This window comes from Balaenoptera borealis (assembly GCF_965194805.1).
Source record: "Balaenoptera borealis genome assembly, chromosome: 6".
Taxonomy (NCBI): domain Eukaryota; kingdom Metazoa; phylum Chordata; class Mammalia; order Artiodactyla; family Balaenopteridae; genus Balaenoptera; species Balaenoptera borealis.
In genome coordinates, this window is record NC_138863.1 from 31,882,935 (window position 1) to 31,905,651 (window position 22,717).

The 22,717-nt window shown below is 41.5% G+C and overlaps 1 long non-coding RNA gene across 1 annotated transcript in view; it reads right to left on the reverse strand.

Annotated features, from left to right (window-relative positions):
* LOC309631132 overlaps positions 1-22,717 on the reverse strand; it is a 372,959-nt gene that overhangs the window by 136,980 nt on the left and 213,262 nt on the right. The window lies entirely within an intron of this gene.

Below are 22,717 nucleotides of genomic sequence, written 5' to 3' on the forward strand. Positions count from 1 at the left end.
TGATATTAAGACTCCAAGGTTAGCAATCTCAAATCCTTCAAGTATTTTCTAGTTCTTCCCCACTCCAGCATTTTTCTAGTTTGTAACAGACAAAAGAGTTGAGGAGACAAGCTTGTTAGATCAATTTAAAAAAGGGAGAGAAAAAGTAAGGTGGGACTAGAAAAGAGTAGAGAAACAGTTAAGGTAAAACCAGAGAGAACCCTAAAAACCTAGTAAACATAGCTAATGTAACTTCCACCTGCTTTTCCCAGATTCTCAAATTTCACAAAGTAAATTTTCAAAAATAAATAAAAAGTGGGGAACCTCATTAGCTTTTCACTTTGCCAAGTAATAGCACTGAGTAAATAAAATTTTAAAAACAACAAAGATCCTAGTATAAACTACCATGACAAATTCATAGAAAGAAAGGACACATCTGACACCAAAAACTTAGGAAGAATATATTCTTAAGATAAGGACAATTCTTTAAATGGAATTAAAGCTGTGCTACATCAATCATGCTTTTTTTTCATCTTACTACAGTCAAGTGAACTTTTATCAAAGAAAAGTACTCCTCCTCCTAGTCCTGGCATTTGAAAACCACCAGACTTCTCTCTTGTGAGCATGAAATTAAACAGAAGAGCCCAAGGTGCAGCCAGCAGAGGGTGCTTTCACAGTGCTGCATAGGAAGCATCTGGAATGTGTAACTCTACAGAGCCTTCTTAATTTGAACCCCCATCAGAAAGTGACTATATTTTCCAAAAGAAGCAAACCACTAACCTTCACCATACTTTAGATACAACTGTTGATCTTGTATCCTGCAACCTTGCTGACTTTGTGTATTAGTGCTAATAGTTTTTTGGTGGACTCTTCAGGTTTTTCTATGTATATGATCATTTCATACACAAATGAAAGAGTTTAATTTCTTCCTTTCCAATCTAGGGGCTTATATTTCTTTTTCTTGCTTAATTTCCCCTAGCTAGAACCTCCAGTACAATGTTGATTTGAAGTGGCAAGAAGAGACATCCCTGTCTTGCTCCTGTTCTCAGAGAAAAAGCTTTCAGTTTTTCACTATTAAGTGTGATGTTAGCTAGGGTTTTTAGAGATGACCTTTATCAGGTTGAGAGAGTTTCCTTCTATTTCTAGTTTTTTGAGTGTTTTCATCATGAAAGAGTACTAGATTTTGTCAAATGCTTTTTCTGCATCTATTGAGATGATCTTTTATTCCATTAATATGGTGCATTATACATTGATTTTTGTATGTTGAACCAAATTTGCATTCCTGGGATAAATTCTATTTAGTCCCAGTGTATAATCCTTCATATATGCTGATGGATTTAGTTTGTTACTATTGTGTTGAGGATGTCTTCATCTATATTTATAAGGGATATTCGTCTGTAGTTTTCTTTTCTTCTGGTGTCCTTGCCTGGTTTTGGTATTAGGGTAATACTATCCTCATAAAATGAGTTAGGAGGAAATCTTCTTTGGGGAGATACTGATGCAAGAGGCAATGGACAGAAGCAACAAAAAGAGCTCAAAAGGAGATAGAAAAATAAAGAGAAGCTGTGCCTTACTAAACAAATAACTGACAATAGGCATTTTGTAGACTATATTATAAACAAATGTGCTTTCAGAAAATAAGAATCTTACAGAATTGGTAGATACAAGATACAAGCTAGACCCAAGGAAATAACCACTGTAGCACTGAAAATGACCAGCATGACCTGATAGCTAATTCTTAATGGAGCAAAACTTAAGTTTAATATTAAATTATTCATTGAATATAATTATGCTTAACTGTACAGGAAAAAAATTTATAAAGTTTTCAGTCCATAGTCACAGTTCAGTTGTTTTCAATCAGTCTTTGTGGCAGAGTTTGCTAATTGTCTCCCAGCATCTTGTCCCTTTTCCTTTTTTCATAATAGAAAAATTTACCTGGACATATAACTCCACCACCAAAGCCTACATCTCTCAGCCACCTTTGGACCTAGATGTGGTCATGTCACCAGGTTTTGGCCAGTAGGAAATGAGAGAAGGTGATGTGCAATTTATAAGTCATACCCTTAAAAATATAGGAATATCTTCTTCCCTATTCCTTATTCCTGTCTGTTGGAATGTAGAAGTCATGGTGGAAGTTAAAGCAGCTTTCACAGATCCCAATATGGAAGCCATGTGTTGAGCACATCAGAGCAAGAAGGACCCCAGATCCCCAACATCACTGATCTTCTTGAATCCTTTCACTCAGACCATTAAGTAAGAGAGAAAGAAATGTCCATCTTGTTTGACCCACTGCTATTTTGGTCTTTGTTATAGCAGCCAAATTAGTAACCTAAGTAATACAATCTTTGTCTAAAATTCCAGGTTTAAAAACAAAAACAAAAACCTCAAGATAGTGTTAAAGACATTTTTATCTAACAGGCTGCGGCTTTCAATTTTAGTCACAATTTTGGTATCACAAAACAAATGAACAAAAAGACCAGATAAGTAATATCCTTTACAGATCATTGTCTTAATGGGACTTTTTCCCCAGCCATTTGTTTCTCTCTTTTCACTCTCTCTTGAACACAATTCAGTCAACTCCTTTCTCCTACTCCTCCAGCAAAATCACTTTTATAGGGATCAGCAATGACCTCCGCATAATGAAATTCTATGGTTAATTCTCAGCATCAGAATATCAGTGTATATTCCCCTCTTTGAAAAACGTCACTTAGTTTACAGAACACCTCCCTGTCTTGGACTTCCTCCATCCTCACCAGCTGCTCTGTGTCTGTCTCTTCCTCATCTCTCTTACCACATATTATTAGAGTGTTCCTTTAATAATTATTAGAGATATCCTTGGAAATCTCTTTTCTATCTGCATTCACTTTCTTGGTGATCTTATCCAGTGTCATAGCTTTAAATACCATATAGATACTGCAACTCCTAAACTTTCTCTCCAGCCTACTAGAGTATAAGCCCTATGAGGGCAGGAATCCTTGTCTGCTTCTTTCCTGGTGCATCTTCAGAGCCTAGAACTCGACCGGCTACATCTCAGTGCAGCAAACACATAGTTGTTGAGTGAATAAATAAGTAACTAGAAGCTGCTTTGCTTTATCAATAATCTTTTTAAAGCACTTAATATTTACTTTCCCCTTGAGAGTCTTAGTAGAGGGCAAGGAAAGCCATACCCTCACTCAACATGCTGAGCATATGCAGAATAAATTTCAACTATGAATTTCTGGTGGCACAGTCAGACTGTTTCACCCTCACTGTTCTTGGCCAGTATGCAGAGGCTGTAATAACAATGTCCTCAGTTGGTATTAAGAATTTATAGCACTGCAGAACACGAGCTGATATGACAAAGTCAATAATAGGCTTAAAGAAAATGAGTGCTCATTAGTATTCAGCTCTTCATGTCTGTGAATGCTAATCCCCAATACCAACTCTTCTAGGGTCGTAAACAATGCTCGAAGACCAGCACTTTCAAAGGGTGATTACAGGATCTTCTTGGCTTTGGGGTATACTTAACAACCAATTACACTCAGTGGGATACTTCAGGACCCAGAAAAGAGCACATGTATCTAGTTAGAAATATTATCAGTTATATGCAGGCTCACTTAGTCCTAATACAACCTGTGTTTACCCAAAACTGAACCAGGAACTACAATTAGCTTTTCCCTTTAAAAACCATTCTAACAGTGTGTACACGTTTAACTTCCTGGATGTTTGTCGAATGTTCTCTGAGTGAGCAGCTCAAGGTGGGTGTCTCTGCATATGTCTTTCTACGTCAGTGTGTGAATGTGTGTCTGAGACAGCATGTCTGTGTCTGTGGTCTAAAAATACTCTGTGCAGATCTCCGGAAGAAAGAGAAGAGCTGACTATTACCTGAAAATCTGTTGCTAAGCAGAGAAACAGAACATTCAGGAGAGAAAATACTTTCCATCGGGGAACCTAAATTCTCTTCAGAGCTTGTATTTGACAGCTCATTGCTAATGCTTCCATTTGGCAGTGGAGACCTATCTCCTGCATCCAAGAGGAGTGGAGAGGCTAAGTAGAGGTAGTGCTGTGCACCCAATTGGCTGCCTACACAACCAACCTCCATTTCCCCCTCTTCCTTCTAACAGAACTCAGCTTTTATTCAGATGTCCAGCCCTGCCCTTCAGGCAACTCAGGGGAATGTTGACCCCATTCTCAGCTCTAGAACTAGATCTTGACTCATCTAAGCTAAGGACCAGCAAACTTTTATTATAAGAGCCAGATAATAAATATTTTAGAGTTTCAGCTACCTAAGTGTCTGTCACATAGTCTTTGGTTTTTGGTTTTGTTTTTTATAACCCTTTACAAATGTAAAAACCTTTTTTTAGGTCATGCGTCATTCAAACACAGGCCACAGGCTGGATTTGACTCATAGGTTATAGTTTGCCAATTCCTTGTCAAGCCTGTCATAATAGCTTCATTCCCCTTATCAGTTGCTGCTTTAGAAGAGGGCATGTGATCTAATTCTAGCCAATATAGATATAAGGGAAAATCTGTTGAAGGCTCTGGAGAGAAGTCTCCTCATCTCTCTGGCCCCCAAGAAACTACTTCAGCCATCTTGCCATATGAACTAACACAAAGAGGAAGCAGAGTCAGGGGGCCACAGGGAAGTGAAACCAGACCCTTAATTGCATTCCACCTCAAGCCCATCCCACCTCTGAACTTATTGCTATGTGGGGTAATAACTTTCATCACCGTTGAAGCTAATGTGAATCAGTATTTTCAGTTACCTATAACCCAAAGCCCAAATTCTAATTGATCCAGATGGTAATGAGTCCAGGGCAGATGAGAGGAGGAAAAAGAGAATAGGTGGGAAGAGAAGATCGCAGAACATGTTTCCTCAGATCCCTGAATACCCTGTCCTTCCCTTGATCCTCTTCAACTCCCTCTCAGATTTCAAATATAAAGGTGTCTGAATGAGTATTAATTATTTTAGTTTTTAAAACCATAAGATTTTAGAGGCAAAAGAGACATTAGGGATAATCTACCACAATTCCTTCATTCCGTGGATGAGAAAATGGAGCTCAAAGAGAAGTAATTTGTCCCTAATTACACAGCTACTTGGTGGCAGAGATGGAATTAGACACTGGGTCTCAAATCCAAGTCTAGATACTGAAACAAGTGATCTAAAGTCTACACACTAGGATACATGGTCTCCCAAAAGTGTTTTTCATGAAAACCTAGAAATCAAGATTTCCCTTTGAACATCAAGAGATTTTGTTATATCCAGGCATAAAATCATTACATCTGTGTATTAGTCAGTGTTCTTCAGAGAAATATAACCAATAGGATGAGAGAGAAAGATTATAAGGAGTTGACTCATGCCAGTCTGGAGGCTGACAAGTCCCAGGATCTGCCAACAGCAAGCTGGAGACCCAGAAGAACAAATGTGTATTTCTAGCCCAAATGTGGGCAGGCTGGAGACCCAGGAAGAACCAATGTTTCATTTCGAGTCTGAAGGCAGGAAAAAAAACACTGTCACAATTCAACGGCAATCAGGCAGGAGGAGTTACTTCTTCTTCACAGGAGGGTCAGCCATTTTGTTCTATGCAGGTCTTCAACTGATTGGATGAGGCCCACCCACATTAGAGAGGGCAATCTGCTTTACTCAGCCTACCAATTTAAATGTCAGTTACATCCAGAAACACCCTCACACACACCCAGAGTAAAGTTTGACCAAATATCTGGGCACTCCGTGGTCCGGTCTGATTGACCCAAAATTAACCATCGCAATCTGTCATCACTGGGTTTCTGGGTCTGGGTAAAAGGGAGGCAGAGTTGTACATACAGCCCCTAACACATCTATCTTTGACAAGTGTCCCTGGCTTAGAAGCTATGGAGGATTGCAGTGCCAGGAAAAGAAGAGGTACCAAGGCCTCCTTTCTGAGCCTGTTCTTTTGGATTTGGGGAAGAAGATGGATAAACCCCATTTACAGTCGAATTTGAAATGTCAATCCTGACATTTAAAATGAAATGGAAAAAAGAATAAAAAGGTATGATATAGCTTAGAGAAATTTACACAAATCATAGAGGGAATTTTGGAAAGGCAGAGAGTGTTATGAGAATAGCACTGTGTCTCTGTGGTTTTTCTAGAAAGCAAGGGTCCCCCAGTTTTGATGAGAAGGAGGCACTTATCATTCCTCCAGACTCTTGTGCTCACCAGTGCAGTGGAGCAGGGAGGGGAAAAAGTCATAACAGAAAATAGAGTGGGGGAAGGGGCTCTTCCTTACTGATTGAAATTTTGGCCAGTTACAGAGCTCTCTGCTCGTAGTTATAAAGATCTTAGGGCCCCATTATGAAAAGATTAAAGGCCTATGGTTGGGGTTAATTATCATTGACACCTAACACCCTGTAAATGTTCAAAAATCAAAATAACAGGAAGAAAAAATAAGAAGGCGATCTATAGAAGCCACATAGAGTAATAGGTTTACCAAAAATTAGAAGAAATGTCAGCACTTTCTAATGGGAAGTGAAAGACAGATGAAGAACTTACTATTTAAAGAAATCAAGAGGGGCCCCATGAAAATGAAGGTTCTATTCATGGCCTTCAATAAAATTTCCTCTGAACCTTTTGAGTGATGAACAGGAATTATTTTTAGGTAAAGTACAGTTTGCAATTTCATTGCCTAGGCTGCAAATTTAGTGAATTTTCAGGCCATCAAACAGATTACATGGCATAAAGAATCCAATCGGAGTCAGGAAAGAGGCTTGGCCATTGTTTGAGGATGTGATTCTATGGCTCATGCCAGCACTGATGTTAGGGAGAACACCCAATAAGACCACAAGTGTTACACACCTGAGCAGCAATATCCTGTTTTTAAAAAATTAAAGAGAGGTCGGTTAATTACCATACTTTGGAGATCAAATCTGGTTACACCCTTCTAGGCTGACAATCTTCCTACTAAAAAATGCACCTGGAAACTTCCCCAGAAAGGTGCATGTGCCCCCCATCCTATCTGAGAATTCAACTCTTCACCTTCTGCCACATCAGAAAAAAGGGGGAGAAAGGGTATCTGATTTTCCAGGCCCCCAGAAATGGCCCCTTGTTTGCCTGACCCCCTTCAGTACTGTGGCAAAGGGTCAAAGATTGGAAGCAACATATCTGGAGCTGGGCTGTAAATGAAATGAAAGAGACAGAAGTAAAAATGCCCAGTATCTGCTTACTGTCCAGGCCATTACCAAGGAACTGAGTTATTATCAGCTCAGCAGTGTTCGTTTCTCAAGAGTCTCTCCTCCAGAGCAATCTCGTCACCACCATAACTGGCACACAGCTCCTGAGACCCACAGGAGCTAACCACAGGCCCTAAGTAAGGGCAAGAGAATGGTAGGGGTTGGGGGGAAGTGCATAAATTTTAGTTGATAGTTTCCAAGCCAGATTATTCCATTAAAATTGATATACTATATATTTTAACCTCAGGGAATAAGGGTTTAGGGTTTTCTGGGGGGGGGGGTTGTTTGTTTGTTTTTTAACAAGAATTAAATGCTATGGTGTTTGGAGACATGATTGTATAAATTGTATATGAGAAAAAAAACTATTGTGTTTCGACTGCTTAAAATACTTAAAACTACTGGCAAGACCAAAAACATTAGTACATGGAAACCTCACAAAAGGAAAGTGGGACTCAAAGAAATGAATAAAACTGTCGAGCAGTAAGTTTGAGTCCTGGCTGGTGGATAAGGCCGACCTTTTGACTCCAGAGGGTTTGCTCCTTCAGTTACCATTTCTTCAGAATTGAGACAGGGGACAGGAGAGGGAGAAAAAAATACAGGAACCTTAAAAAGACATTTGTTTCTTTTCATTTGTTTCTCTTTTCCCCTACAACTTTTTAAGTCTCCTGGACGCCAGGAAAGTGCCAGACATTTTGTAAATAATAACAGACAATATGCACATTTGTAAGTAATCTTGTGCTAATGATATCCTACATTTTCTAACAACCCCTAAAATAGCTGCTGATCTATCAAGTTTTCTTTCCCCCCCGCCCCAGGATAAAAAGTACAGAGAAAATAAAGCTATAGCTCTCTTTTGCTTTACTAATAAATGTGCTCCATTAAAGAGGACTTGAAAATCAGTGTTGGTCCCAAATCCCAGGTGTTTTCATTGTAGCCAGTGAGAGACGGTCTGATGAGGAAAGACATATAAGAGAGGCTGAGTCCATAACCCTTCACAGGAAGGGAGTTATGTGCAGCCTCTGCTTTGGACAGTCTAAGTCCAGCAGGTTCGCTTCCTGAGTCCACATCAGTTCTGAAAGGGACAAGAGGAGGTATCTGATTCTTGACCAGCAAAGTTCAGATGATGGGCGAGGGCATGGCGTTTTCTGCCAGAAAGACAAACATGTCCATTAACAAAGGTGGCCAAGAAGACATTGGGTCATCAGGTATTTGGAGGGATATAGGAAAAGGCTGTTCAGGAAAAGGAAATTGAGGCAGCAAATCCCTGTGTCCACATGAGACAGGGACGCTTTTCCCACAGCCAACGTCCTCGTGTATCATGGTTCGGAACACAGAGCATTCTAGGTACTGGGGAGAATGTAACCACTGCCATCTGGTTCCTCCTCTTGGCAGACTACTCTCATTTTAGGGAACTTGCTTATACTAGAAAGACGGAGGCTTTCTGCTCAGATTCCTCAGGAATGGTGTGAGAAAGGTGGATCACATCCTCAGCTAAGCCAGAGCCCTGATCAGAAAAGGGGTGGTCCTTGAAGCAGAGGGACCAGAAAGCAGTAAGAGAGTCCCCAGCCTCAGTGACCCAGAGCAAAGACACAGGGTCTCAGAAAGCTCACCTGGCTCCAAAGTGACTAACTGTGCCTGTCCCAGTTCTTGCTGGGCAATCTCCAAGTTCCTGAGTCTTCCTGATTCATAGCCATCAGCCTTTCCCTGACCAATACTTTTTTTTTTTTTTTTTTTTTGCCTGAGTTCCCTCTGAGTTTGAGTGCCCATTCCTTAGTTCTCAGCATCCCTCTTTTGACAAGTCCCATTTCTAAAGCCTAATAAACCAGAACGGTGGTGCCCCACTTGACCCTATCACATCACAATAGATCACCGAAAGAATTCTTTATGTTCAGTGTTTCTGGTGCTGCGAAATGAGATTGTTGTCTTCTTCCTCAGTCATCCAAGTTCACATTTGAAAATGAATTCCTTTAAGAGGGATTCTGGAAGCAGGAGGAAAAAAAACACAGAAGGATTTCCCTGCCCTAGTTTTATTCCCCAATTGGCCATGACAAGAAATATTCAGTTGCACATAGCAGCTTGTTCTCATCGAGCCCTTTATCTGTGGTTCTCAACCCTGGCTACACATTACAATCACCAGGGGAGCTTTTTAAAAACGAATGCCTGTGTCCAAGCCCTGGTGGTTCTGATTCAAATGATTTGAGCTGGAACCCAAGCAACGATAGTTTTTAAAGGATCCCCTGAGACGATGATTGTAATGAACAGCTCAGGCTGAGAACCACTGCTAACTTCATGAATAGTGCCTGACTGTAGCCATTTTTACGAGTCAGAATTCTATGTTCATCTCAGAGGAAAGCGGCTCAGAGGAGATATTTCCTTCGTTCATGAGCTGCTCTTGCCTGTCACGTACATTTTCTTCATAATTGACTTAGACATGCTATGACTCATTTCAAAAGTCAAAAAAGCCCAAATTCCATTTTAGGTAGATCTGAACAACTACAACAGTCTTCATGCTCTAGCGTTTGAAAAGTGCATTCTACTTTACAGATCAGTTTCTTGACAGTATCTCATTCCATCCTCACCACAGTCCTAGGGTAAACAAGTCAGATGTTAGTCTCCCATTTTAAAGAAGAGGAAATCAATACCTAAGGAGAGGGAGTGATTTGCTCAGGATCACACTGAAGGAAAATGGCAGAACTGGGTCTAGAACCAGGTCTCGTATCTCAATCTGGTCTTCTTTGCACCCCCAAGGCTGCCTACAGTCAAGTTTGCTACCCAATCCTATTGGCCCAGTATTAAGACCTGCCTTTATTTGCCACCTAAAGTGCTTTTTTAATCCCAAGGTGCCTGCGAATCACCTGGGGATCTTGTTAAAAATGCAAAATCTGAGTCACTGGGTTTGGAGTGGGGACTAAGAGTCTGCATTTCTAACCTGCTCCCAGTGGCACCGATGCTGCTGGGAACGATACTTTGAGTAGCAAAGTCATAACAAAATCACAACATACATTCCTTCAAATAATACTGAAGAACAAAAGTAAACGGAGCTGCACTCCTCTACTGGATGCTCATGAGACAACACACATTTATTGAAGCAAATCATCCAGATCCTTGGCAGTTCTCTCTCTGGCTAGAATATGTGCTATTCTTTTGGCAGCCAAATCATCATTGTGCTCATGTCTGGAATCGTATCAACAGCTGGAGTTGCAGCAGCCACTGGCTATAATTTCTCTTTCTCTTTCTCTCTCCCTCTCTCTCTCTCTCTGCTCTGCTCTGCTTCCAGTTCTCAGGCCAGCAGGATAGGCCCCCTGGGGCCAGAGGGCCATCTGGCTATGCAGCTGGCCTGGGCTTCTGAGTCTGAGAACACAATGATGATTCACTGCATGCAATCCAAGTCCTTAGATGACACCTTCAGTTCCTGGAAATAAACTACCAGGAACAGTTATATTGACAAAGGGTTTTGTCTTGAAATCCACTCAAATAATATTGTATTGGCATTGATGGAGATGTTCTTGTTCAGTTTGTTCTTACCCTTAAAGTAACTTAATTGTTAAATACCTTTGCGATACATAAGAATGTCCTGGAGAGCACAAAGAACAAGGACCCAAAGACTTAGGATTAGTTCCTTTCTTGCCGTGGACTAGAAAACTTGGAGCAAATGTTATTAGCTTTCCATCCTTTAGAAAATTAAGTGATAAAACTATAGGCTCTCCAACAATCTTTCCTAGCACTAATACTCTTTGAGACAGTGGTTCTATCTTCACAAAATAGTAGGAGAAATGATTTTAGAGACATTTTCTCTCTCTTCCTTCTACTTACTCATTCCTCTCCCCCAGAGTCTTCCTACATTACAACTGTCCCACAGGCCATTTGATGATTCCCCGCTATACCATGGGGTCATCCCATATTAAACAGTCATTTTTAAGAATGACCCATTTGTATGTCATCCGATTTTAAAAGGTACCATTGAACATGTGCAGCTATGTCTTAACACGTGGAGAACCCCCCCTCAATCCCCTGTGAGTTGGATTATTTCTTCCTAGGGCCCTTTTCCTCTCCTTTTACATCCCCTGCCATTTTGATGAATGTGTACATTTACATTCATAGGGTTTTTAAAGAATAATATTTTGAAATAGTAATTTATTCCCTTTCACTTCTTCTCTCTACTCCCTCCACGCCCCACCCCCCACCCCCCACCGCCATGTTCTCATAACTTGCTTCTGCTCTTATTTGCCTCAAGGAAAGAATGTGCCAGAGAAAAAGGCAGAACTACTCCCATTGGTCTTTCTGCTTTTTTTTAAACAAAAGTCCTCAGAGTACAGGAGGCTCTCAAAGAAGCGTGAACTGAGGATTTCCCTCAGCCCCGGAAGAGACTCCCCCAGAGGTCGGGGGAGAGAGAGAGAGATAGGTCAGGGGGCAGAGGGTACCTGTGCCTCGTTCCCTGGAGACACCACCTGGAAAACACCGATACCACAGAGAAGGCTGGGAATGGCTATAGGGTACACACAGGCCAATGAGACCAGAAGCAGCCTCACCCAAGACCCCCCCTGCCCAAGCTGCGCATGGCTGTGGCTGAGACCCACCGTACCTGAAGGGCGAAGAAGACAAAAAACAAAAAGAAAGAAAGAAACTGGACAGGTGTGGAAAGACCTGATATCAGCCTACCCCGGGGTCTTAATATTGCACAAGATCCAGAAGTGTGACACAATCCTGGGGAGAGATGGGGAAACCCCAGGAGGGACTGAGGTTAAGATTTCTTTCCACTAGCCTAGCAGAATGAAGCTTGCAGTCAGAAATCAAAATCTGAAATTGAGTTACTAAAATTAAGAAAATGAACTAAAATATATATTATCCCTCCCTAAAATTCATAACTGCTCTCCATCCATAAGGTGTTGCATTGCCTTGCGTGATCAACTCCAGTAGGCATCGACACTTCAAAATACTAGGGAATCTAAAATACTATTCACTCAGTATTTCTTGGGAGCTAAGCATCCTTGAAGGATCTGGAGCCATGCATGGCATACAGCAGTCTCGGTGAATACCATTTGCTGGCTGGCTGGTTGTCTGAATGACCCGCATATTTAATGAAACACTGAAACAACTCCCTTTCTTTATTTTAGTGTGCTAGTTTGAATAGCGAAAGGCAGAAAACTATCTGAATCAGTAAAATGTGACCTAAGACAGGGCCCTTAACAATAGCTTTTACCAGATTCCATTTCCTCAGATTACTCCAAAGATCCAGCCTGCAAGAATTCCATCCTTTCCACCAGAGAGCTGACCCTGGAAGGCAGACAGCTGCCATACGTGCTTTTACAAGGACTGTAAAGGCGTTAAGAGTTTTGAAGCTCCAGGGCCACTGTGAAATCTGGGATGCTATGTTTTGAAGTGTGAAGTTCACCTCTGGCAGCTGTGCTATAACCAGCCATGCCCGGGTGTTAACTGAAATTGAATATAGCCTTTCAACAGCCCTAGGTCCTCATTATTTTTAACATTATAGTTCGTGCTGCTAAAAATATTCCTAAACCTCTCCCTTTTGATAATTTGGAAGGGGAGGTATTATATTAAGAAATAGATGAATAATAACCACTCCTTACTGGAAGTACAGGATAAACCCTAGCGAAGGCATCAGTCTCCCTCTGAGAGGCAGCCGTATAGGATTCTGTTTGTTGCTGCAGAGGTCTCTCTCCCACTGGCTAAGACACACTTCAAACAACAGCTTCTGCATTTCTTCTCATCTGAAAGTGACATGATTTCACATCTCACTTTAACAGTGACTGCTCAAAAGTACTAACTTACCACCCACGAATCCTGTTTTGTTGCTTTCTTTCTCTTAAAAAAGATTATTTTTAAAACGGGGTTTGGAAATTTAAGTATATAAGAAAACAGGGAAGAGATATGATTTTATTGCTCAATCACAAATGGCAGGATTGTGATCCTGGTTCTTATTTCAATGTCAATCTTACGCCTGATAAGAATGACTTCCTTACTGACGTTTTCCATCATAGCTCTATTTAGCTCACTGCCCAGATGATTTTACTGGGTACTGTACACATTAAACCCGAAGCAAAAAGAATGAAGTGGTAAGATCAATTTTTACTATCCACATCTAGAGGAATGCCAAGGACTCTGCAGACACTAAATAACTGACAAGAATCTCATCTCTACGTTTTCAAGACAGCAACTATAAAAGGAAAAGCCACAGACCCAAGATTTTCTAACAAGTCAGAAACCTGAATCTAGGTTATAGGCAAGGATAGAAACATTCTCAGCCTACTTAGCCTAGATACTCTTCCACAAGCTTAGTTAGGTCACTTGAAATACTCCCCCTTCCCTAAACCCCACACAGTCACACAGGTCTTCACTGTCTGTGTGATGCCTGCTCCCCAATTCTAATCTTATGGATGAAGGTAATAATAGTTCCTACCTCATCACAGGAAGATAAACTAAATAATTCAACTTTAAGGGTTTAAAACAGTTTGGGTGCATAGCCAGCTCTAAATATTTGTAATTATTATCCCTGAAGACTCTGAAGGGTGTTTCCTGAACACACACAAACACAAAGGTATCACTTGCCAATGTTATAGAAATGTCATTTTCATTGGATACATCCTGATAATTCTAGAACCTGTAGGTTAATTACATAGTCTTTGTCAGGGTCTTCTCTTAGAGTGCTGAGTCCACCATCATTTTTCCTGTAGTTCCTTGGACAGGGCAACCTTTGTGATCACCCACCTCACTTAGAGTTTCCTTATCACACAGTCAATAAGACACACAGAGGCATCATAACTGAATCTAAGCTTAGCCCCATTGACCCAGAAGCCATCCCTCCATTCTCAGTCTGAGAGAGTCCTTTCTGCCAACCTACCAGCAGCAGGAGAGAATGTTGATTCTGCAGCTGTACAGAGACAGTTCGGGGCTCTTCAACTAGATACATAATCAATGAGGGATGGCTGAAGCAGATTTTTCAGGTGTAACTCTGCTGGAGAAGCTGCACTGGGGAATCTCAGAGCATGGCTAAATCTCAACAACATTGAGATTTCCTGTCCTCCCACTTTGCCCTCTTCTCAAGTACTAGGACTTGAAGCCAAACAGACTACCAAGGGTTATGACAGCATAACCCCATAGAAAGGAGGTTATAATTCCCAGTCAAAAGTTGTTAGGACAAACAGAAAATTTGTAAAGTTGGGGCAGATATCACAGCTCCAGAGTGACTACACAATCAAGCTATTACTCAAAAATGGCTGCTAAGACAATGAATAGATATCCCATAGGTTCCCAGTCCAGCTTTTCACAGGTTTCCAAGGGTTCCAGCCAACAGGCAGCCCAATCCATTTTTGACAAATGTTCAACAGTATTCTTTTTGCGTGACCTATCCCTCAGCCTTTCCTGATCTCAAAATCACAGCAGTTCACCTGATAGCTCTGGACTTGGACTAGATACAGTAGTTTAGGGCTGAAAACATTTACTTAATTCTGACTTCTTAAGCAGCCACAAATTACCAAATGATCTCCTCCTGTTCACTCCTCTCAACAGTCCTCACCCCGCCAGCCCCCATCTCAGCTCTTCTCTTTCATCTCACAACATCTCATGCCTTTGCTGCTTCTCTGTCCTTCCCAGATCTGTCTTAACTTAATGGCTGTGTGGAGGTAAATGATCAGATTCTGTGCAAGCTTCAAGGAGAGTTGCTACCAAGAATATGTTTGTGCAACGTGTTCTTATTAAGCATGATGTGTACTTGCCCTGGTAGCACTGTGCTAGGTACTCTAGGAGATACAGCAGAAATGCAAGGCATAGGCTTGACCTCAGGAAGCTTATAAATATTAACCTCCTCTAATAAACAGCACCTCCCACTCTACTATGTTCTAAGGAAATGGTTAGTAAATTCCATGTGTGGAAAATGATGTTATGGTGTAATATGGTGACAGTAAATGGATGCTAAATAAATTCCCTATATTCCCAACCCCAACCCAGCAAAAGCATTAAGTATCTCTAATAATAAGAGGGCCTTTGAATGAGAAAAGCCATCAAATCATATGATGGGATCATCAAAGGCATGTGTATACACAGATGAGTCAATGGCTTTTCTCTAAATCATGAATCTGAAGTCCTTTTGCTAATTCTTGATAAGTTGGCCAAGTTCAGGCTATGCGTCCTTTTAAAAAACTCACATCTGTTTCTTGTAATTCATTAAGTGGCAAAATGCCACTCTCCTGGTTCTGTGCACCTATTGTTTAACTCGGCTCTGTTTCCAGCAGTCTGAATAGTGTTCTTTCAGATGGACAATGTGTTTATTCATGTAGCTGTAGCTGTTCTGTTATATGAGAAGTGTGTCTTTGAAACAAACTTATAACGTCTGGAAGGAAGAAAAACACCCAGAAGAAAACAATTCAACGTATACCATTTTTTCTTAATGCTCTTTGCCCCCTACCCAAATATTAAACACATCCTACTCCTCAGCATGTCCTTATGAAAGATGTAGTTACCAAAAGAGTAGTAGACTATCCTGAGATTGAATCTAAGTGGATTAGCTTCTATTTCTTATTGCTCAAACATTGATAGACCTTCTCAGGATGCCTTGGCCCTTATGAAAATGCTTCTGCTCATCTTATAATGCTAAAAATGGCAAAACAAACCCTCTAGCTCAAAGAAAATGAATATCTTCGTTATCATAATTTGTAGTAAAACAAATCACTCAAGGCACCATTTTGTAGTGCAGGGAGCCTAAAATTTTGAATGGCAGTATGGAAAGAAATCGGAGAGAACTTCCTGATGGAATATGTCAACAGAGATGAAGAGAAGGACAGTGGGGTCCACCTGATAAGGATTCGACATGTGAAAACTTAATGACTGCTCTTGGGAGAAGAGAACTTATGACCTCTTGAGTCCCTCCAAGCTCTAGGGTTGAATGATTCCATAATAATAATGTGACTGTTTTTGAAAAGCATTGCGGTGACCAGATTGGCCAAGGAGATAACATGAAGGAAAATCTGAGTAATGGTTGAAGCTGCCTGTCAATCATAAAGGAATTCAATAGGTGAAACAGAAAGAGGTCTCTTGAGAAATGGTTGGCCACAGGGTGCAGCACCTCATCACATTTCTTGCTGGCGAAACGCTCTTGCTTTGCCTAGAAGGGCTCGTTTGCTGAGCTTTCACAGATGTAGAAATATGGACTCAGCAGATTACAAAACCAATTGGCAGTTTCAATCATGTCACTTACAAGAAGAATTTGATAACCAATTCAGAAATGAATTGTGCTCCTTTCCTCTCTTGATTAGCACACCTCACCAGACCCATTCTGACTGTTCCAAGTGTGCGGTCTCAAGTCTAATTTGTTATGGAGCCTATGTACTGAGTTCTTTCCAGAAAGCAAAGCTCTGAGGTTTGGGGGGAGGGGGGGAGGAGGGAGGGAGGGAGGAGAAAAGGGCATCTATTAAAAAATCACATGACTTTCTTTTCATTCAATAATAAAAATTAATGTTCTAGCAAGAAGGAACTAGAACACAGCCCATGTTGTATAAATTTTACCTGCTTATTTTAAAACTTACAGGACAGCAACTATATTAACATTTATGTTCCTTATCAAATATCTCACAAAGTCAGCACCACAATAAAATGAAGCTGAAAATGATTGATCAAGTAAACACTTCCTGTATGAAGGTCTGGGCTAATATGAGCCTTTTTCTTAACTAAGTTAATTAACATCCTTAAACCTTGAACTTCTCGTCTCTAAGCCATGACCAGCTTGGCACTGCTTACTTCTTAGGGTAGTGATGATGATCAAAGGAAATACCATTTTCTTTGACTACTTGCATTTCAGCTATGTACATGAAAATGCTTTTAAAACAGACATATGTTCCTCAAGTGGAAGGTGGTGAGAAAATTCAAGCCCGGAAAAGTTAAGTGGCTTGTGTGAAACTGGCAGGTTGATTAGTGATGGGTCTGGGACTCAGAGCTAGCAGTCTTTATTTACAATCCAGCAGTATTTTCTCAGGAGAGTCTGTCATCTTTCCAATTTCTCCTTGTGAACCAATTGTGAAACCAAGAGAGCAATTTGAAAAGACATGCTTTGGAAATAAGCACTACACTCAGGTCTTTACCACCCAAAAGGAATGGAAAGAGTTTAACATCACAATGTGGAACAGATCTATTTGAAGTGTCCTCTTCTAACTAAAATGACTGAATATTCTGCTTTGAAACTAATGTTTGAGAAACATGTAGACACAGTCCTAGGTGGTCCTTCTCTGGGTGACACACTCCCAAGTCATCCACCAAGGAGACGTGAATTTCTGCCTGCTCTTCTGCTACCCAAGGCCTCCTCTGGCATTGACCACAAGCCAGGTCTTCTTCCAGCCACTGGAAGAACTCCATTAATGGAGTCTTGTGCTTGAGGTTTGTTCTTTAAATGTGCAGAATTCTAGATTACAGCTTATTCTTATATCATTTCCTGGGAAGTAGGTTGCAGGTCTATACCTAGTAAATAAAGACCCTACAAGCCTTTGAAGTTCCCTCTTATATTGGTCTTAGTTTCATTCAACTCCATTGAATGATTATAGCCCCATTTTCATATTCAATCAGGCACTCATTCTACTAGAGATATTTACTGAAAACCTACTCTGTATCAGTAACTGTTCAGTGTCCAAGCCGTTAAAGTGGAAAAAATTGGGCAGAGTGAAAAGACCCTGACACCACCAATGACAACACACCAATCCCTGTACATTGTAATTTATGTCCAGGATTACACTCATAATTGGCCAAGATACAACTTGTTCTACATAGTTCATTTCCCGGACACAGGGACTTGAGATGTCCCTTCATATGAATGATGACTGCTCCTTGATCTACCTTCAGGCTCTAACAAAGGGAGGAAGGGAGGAAGGAAAGAAAAAATTGATCTTAGTAGAAGTCAGTTACCATTTTCAATCTAACTCTGGGTTTCTTTACTCTTAAGTTCAGCTCTTCTAAATTACTGAGCCGAATCAAATCACCACACCCTAGCCTAGCGTGTGCAGTGACAAGCAACTCCAGCGGACCGCCTTGTACTTCCTACAGATCACACTCTGTGTCTATTCCCCAGATTTACTCAATGTGGGCAGCAACAGCACAGCTTACTCATCCTGGAGTTTTTTGCTTGTTTCTTTCTTTCTTTTTGCTGATGCACTTGCACACAGCCAGCCGTTTATCACCTGACATTTCTATAATTTTGCTTTTCCTCCCCAAGCACACCCCTCTACACTTGTTCTTAATGGAAATTCACCTTGTTTATATCTGAAAATCTCTGCAGCTTCTCAAGGTCGCTCTGAATTCTAATGCTAGCTCCATAGGCTTTCAGACCTAGAAGGGACCTTGGAGGTAGCGAGTCTGACCAGCCCCCTTCCACTATAGAGAAGGAAATGGGGATCCAGAGACACAGAGGACATTTCCAAGGATCTGTGATTTATCAGTTAGGATCTCAGCACAAAGCAGAGTTCATCTCAGATGGTTCAACTGAAGAAACTTGAATAAAGGGACTTCTTACAGAGGTGTGGACAGCGTTAAGGGCAAACAGTGGTTGTTGAGATTCCTCAGCAACCAACAACCACAGAAATACTTTATTTTCCCTAGAGCTTAAGGAGAAGAGGGAAAAGTAGTGACCAGAGCTCAGTGAGGGCAGGAAATGAGGAGAAGAAGCCACCCAACCAGAGGTGAAGTCAGGGAAGGATACAACTGCTGCCCTGGATGCTGTGTCAAAGCAGGGATGACTGGAAGAAATACCCCAGTCACCGTCTCTCCAGGCCCACCTCCTCCTGGTGCCTTCCATCCATCGTGATTTCCAGAGGGCAAGGAAGCCAGGTGTTGTGGTCCATTCAGGTCAGCTTTCCCCACACAGAGCAGAGTAGGAGAGCATGGAGAGTAGATTTGGAGGAGAATAACTAGGGGATACAGTGAATTCAGTCACCCAAACTAATGCACATGTCCATTTTAACCAGTATCAGTCTTATTTAAAAGGCTCTATCTGCCTAGCAAATATTTGCTGAAGGGGAAATGAAGGAAAGGTGCAAGAAAGGAAGGCAAACAGGAAAAATGTAGACCTGACCTGTGCCAGGCACCGTGCCAAGTATTGTAAGGGGTCATGAAGAAATAATACAAGTATTCTGTAGTCATACAGTTACTATGTATATTGCTGCACAACACAGCGTTTAGCCCATGCCAGGCCCATGCAAAGCACCTTAGAGACACCAACTCATTCAATCTGCAACCTCGTCCTACAGAAGAGGAAACAGAAGCATAGAGTATGGAGAAGGATTAGCCCCAACCCCCTTGCAGCAGAGGTCATGCTGTAACTATTACCCCACACTGCCTCCATGAAGTAAAAGTCTCTTGGGGAATTCATTATGTATTTGGGGACACGGTAATATTAATGCATGGGTACTTAATTATGAGCATTAAATAATAACAAATTACATAAGTACAAGACAGTGTAAGAATAAGTCTGGGGATAGGAGTTTAGCTGGGGCTAGCGCCATCAATGAAGAGACCAGAGTGGCTCTTAAAGGGTGTTTAACCCATAAATGGTTTCAGGCAACTGCAAACCCACTGGGGCAGAGCCAAGAGCAGAACGAGGTCTCCTAGCTCCAAGCAAGGACTACTAGTCCGTTTACCCTTGACAATTCACTTTTCAGGGCTCCACAGACGTTTCCTTGGAGACAGGCTTCCAAAGGACAGATCTGGTACCTCACTCCGCAGGACAGGACCTTAGGGGGTCACCTTGGCCAGCCTCCTGCCCTCAGGCCAGGACATATTGATATGCTCTCTTGTCAAATGGATCAATTTCTCTGCACTCATTTTCTTGATTCTGTGGAAAAGCCAGTGACCAGTATTTTTAAGGAACTGAACATAGACTTATAAATCTATGCACAGGAAAACATTCAAACAATGGAATACAAGCAAAGTAAGACCAACCTTGTATATTACACATTTGTCTCTATTATCATCACTTTTGAATATAATTTAGACTCCGGGTGGATGGTACATTTGCTTTCTTAACCGTCTCTTAGAAACATGAAGTATTTAATAAGAATATTAACAGAGGTCCTTTCGTTCAAGGGCAAAGCATGTAATTTTCTTCTCATTTGCACATGCATTTTGACCTTGAAGGGACTAGACATCACATTTGGTTTTATGTTATTGCTGTGTGGTTTTCCAGTTAGGTTTCTGTTATGTTCTGCAAATAGAAAAACCAGCCCGTATCTAATTTAATACCTATATATTTCCACAGATGGTCACAGAATATTGTAGAGTCTAGTGGATAAAAATTTTGCTGCATGTTTTCAATTTATGACTTAAATTTGTGTTTCTACCGCATTCTTTTTTTATTAAAAATTTCCATTGACTATTTTGTTTCCAGAGAGTGAGATTATAAAATAATTCTCTCAGTTTCACTAGGCATAGTGATGTCTGATTTGAAAAAATTTATAGGTTAGGCAGCCAAGTTAGACAGCATTAGTACAGCTGTGACTGATGAAGGCAAAAGTGTTAAGACAGTTGGCAAAGGTCAGATTCATCCAGACTAGTTTGATCCCAGTGTATGTAAAGCACCATACAAGAGGAAAGCTTCTGAGGGTGGAGTCCGGGATTCTACTTCCCCTGATTGTTTTCTTTCCCCACCAGCTGACGTTGATGAGGCTCCAGCAGGCCTGCCCCAAACCAATCTGCAATATGACCCATTAGAATTCACTCTCCCTGGCTCTGAATCCAAGTCTACACATTAGAAGGAAAATCATGCTAAACCTCTTTTCTATCACGTGCTCCCTGGAACACCAGGGCTGAGTGCTCCAGGAAGCCCACAAAGCAAATCTAGCTCCTCTTTCACATGACAGCCCTTCATGTCTTGAACACAGCTCTCGTGCCCTCCCTAAGTCATCTCCTCAAGCACAAATTACAAACACCATGAGCTCTCAAATCGGCACGAGGCCAGTCCAGGGTGCTTAGCTTCGCACAGGCTTAAGGCGCTCCATTCAGCAGTTCTTTTGTGATGTTCCCCATAATCAGCTTTCACCCCTGCACAGTGCCCACCCCGCCCCACACACATACCTGCCTCCACCACCACCCATCCAGAGTGGAACCATTGCCTTTCATATTCATTCCTGGCAGGGAAGGGTTTTTTCCCAGTGGTTCCCACACTTTGACTTCTGGTAGGAATTACATCTACATGGCTACCTCAGTCACAGTCTCAGCTGGATGATCCCCTGCTTCTGACCTGGGCTTCTCTCAGTCTTCTATGTGGCCTGTGGCATTGGGTCTTCCTTGACAATTTTGTTCACAGAATATTGGTCTACTTCATTTGCCATTTGGGGGGAACTCCAGGCTTCTGTCTTTTGATTTCTTTCTTTTGTTCTCCTCAAAGGGACTCAATGATATTTTCCAGCACCCCTCAGCCCCAACTCAGAGACTGTCCTTTCTCTTTTCCCCCATCCCCCAAATTCACCTTCTATTCCAAGCTGATTATTATCCTTCTAGAAACTAACCCCATTCCAGGGGTCACAGGTATACATGCAAAGTCACTCCCGCTGACTTCCACTGGTCATTACTTTCTTTTACCTCCAGCCTGTTTTGAATGGGGAATGACCCCACTTACAAGGAGCATGCTATGGTTATGCGAGAATCGAATCTTCCCATTGGCTGTATTAATGGTTTCCATTTTCCCCATTTTTGAGTGAGAAGCTCTAATACCCAAGGCCAACCAGCAACGTTGCTGCATGGACTTCAGCGCCAGTGCCTGGGAAAGCAGCTACTGCGTAAACTGTGGATTGCCACCCATGGTCCACTTTTAAATGTCTTCGATTTCCTGTTTTCCTCTTTCTCCGGTGACAATTCTCAGCTGCTGGAGCTAATCTCATAATGAACACCTTCAAAAAGCCTTTTAAAACACTTGTTTTGAAACAGTTATTCAAAATAAGAATATTTGCTTATTCCGAAACCCAGGTGTAACCCCCATGAAACACGTTTTGCTTCTCTAGCACTTTGGTCCCCATTCACTTTCCATTTTGCCCTTTTCCTTTTGCAGATAGACCCCCAGAATTCAGACATGGTCATTTGAAAAGAGCCTGGATTTTGGAATTCAACATCAGTTCTAATCCTGACTCTGCCACTTACTAGCTGTGTGGGATTGGGCAAGTAATAAAACCCCCTAAAACCTCAGCTTCCTCAACTGTAAAATGCTGGCGTCAGTATCTCTTCTCCAGGGATCTTGTGAGGATTACTTTAGCTAATTTACACCCATGCAGTGTTGAAGCCTTCATGAGTCGGTTTCCTTTCCCTCTTCAATCCAAATAAGGAGCTCATGAACTGTATCCAGCATGGCGGCTTCCTCAGGAGGAAAGCAACACTAGAGATGCTAGTCTTCATTCACAAATCCAAGCTTCCTGTCCTTATAGTCATGGATAAGGATAACTTTGATGTGCCAGGGGCAAACAGGTGCTCACTGGAGACTAAAGACTATGTCTGACTTGCAGTTAACTACAAGGAAGGAAAGCAAGGCTCGTGTTCAACCCGTTGAAGAAAATAAGATAACAATGGGATG